Source organism: Sorex fumeus, unplaced genomic scaffold (genome assembly GCF_029834395.1).
Source record: "Sorex fumeus unplaced genomic scaffold, SorFum_2.1 ptg000098l, whole genome shotgun sequence".
Classification (NCBI taxonomy): domain Eukaryota; kingdom Metazoa; phylum Chordata; class Mammalia; order Eulipotyphla; family Soricidae; genus Sorex; species Sorex fumeus.
This window is the reverse complement of record NW_026606155.1, coordinates 34,734,511-34,736,392: the sequence shown is the minus strand read 5'-3', so window position 1 is coordinate 34,736,392 and position 1,882 is coordinate 34,734,511.

Here is a 1,882-nt window from a genome sequence, read left to right as displayed (position 1 = left end):
TTGAATTTATATCTAAATTTAGATTTCCCTACAATCTTTACCATTTATTGTCTTTGTCAATTTATAGTATGTGCCTGGCTTCTGAAGTCATTGTAGTTATTTCCCATGACCAGTGATACCAGGGATTGAATCCAGGGCTTCTACATGCAGAGAATGTGCTTCAGTGTTTTAAGCTGAATGTTGTGAGCCTTATGCATTTTATGTTTTTAATTAATGATATTATTAAGGATTTAGATCAGAACTCTTTAGAATTTTACTATAGGTCTTAACATTTAGTTGTGTGGATTAAGGCAAACATCAAGAACATTATGTAGATACTTAATGTGGGAAAATAAATTAAAAACATATTTTTAATCATCAAAATTCAAAATAAAATTGAGCATACTTTGGTAATGACTTGGGGAGGTGAATACATTTCCTTTAATAGGGGTTCTAAGTTTGCTCGAGCTCGAGGCCCTCCTGTTGATCGTCGATTTGCTCGAGCGGGCCCAGTAACATCTCCATTGGAGACTTTGTTGTTACTGTGTTTGGCATATCGAATACTCTCGGTAGCTTGCCGGGCTCTCCGAGAGGGGCGGAGGAATCGAACTCGGCTCGGCCATGTTGGCCGCTTGTAAGGCGAACGCCCTACCCGCTGTGCTATCGCTCCAGCCCTAAGTATCTACTAGAATTTAAATGATCATAGTTGTCTGTAATAAGATTTTATACATAACATTTAAAAAAGTCTTTTCACATAGATACTTTAAAATACTAGTTTCAGTTAAGAAGCATATGATTTTTAGCAATGCATATTCATCCATTGTAAGGCATTTGAAAAATCTGCCTAATTGCATGTTACTGCACGGATATTCATCACTTTCACTTACGTAGCAACTCCTCAATTGTAAATAGATGTTGAAATCAGAGAATTATGTTGGTATTTGCACCAAGACTCGCAAACTCTAAGTTTCTATCTCTTACTGTGCTCACACAGAATGACACTGCTAGAAATGTTAGAAGTAGATTTACTACAACTATTTAAGTAGATTATTAGCTAAAGAAAGAACATACCCTCATTGGGATCCCACCCTTGAGCGGATCTCTTAGTAATCTGGAGTAATCTCTTTAGATGAGATTTTATCCCTTGAGTTCATCTCCTGAAGGAGTGATTTTACCTCTCTTTGTTGATTTGTCAATGTTCAAACCACCTTTGTGTCATCACCCTATGTGATTGCTATATAAACTAAGAATGTAAGCTCGGAAGGGGCAGAGTCAGAAGTGAGAGAGCTTGGGCTCCAGAGATTCAGGGTCAGAGCCAGAAGGAGAAAGGGTTTCAGATTGGGGCCCAGGAGAGGAGGAGGCAGAGGGAGAGACAGGAGTGAAGAGGATTGGAATAAACTACAATTGATATCGACCAGTCTGGCCCTTGTTTCTTCCTTCGTCTGCCCTTGGCCAATAGCCGTCCTGATCCAGGCCACAAACAGCAGCTCAAGAGCACCGAACACAGGCAGCGAGATAGCGCTGTCCAGAGAGCCTGCTAACACACAACCTTCAGCGTGCTGATTTTACACTTGAGCCTGTTTTTGTTTTCTTTTGGTGACACACTGAGCTTACTCCTGGCAGTGTGCAGGAGACAACAGACAGTGCTAGGATCAGTACTGGGGTCGGCTGCATGAGTGGCAAGCTCATCTGCAATACTTCCTCTCTTGCCCTGCTTCAGCCTGCTGGGCTAACTCCCCAGGCACTTATTGTAATTTTTTTTTATAATGTAGGATCTGTGACGTATTTGATATGCAAGAAACAGTACAATGGAGACATTACTGGTGCCCCCTCGAGCAAATTGATGAACAGCAGGAGGACTGTGCTACAGTGCTATAGGATATGTATAACAGAAGATTGTGAT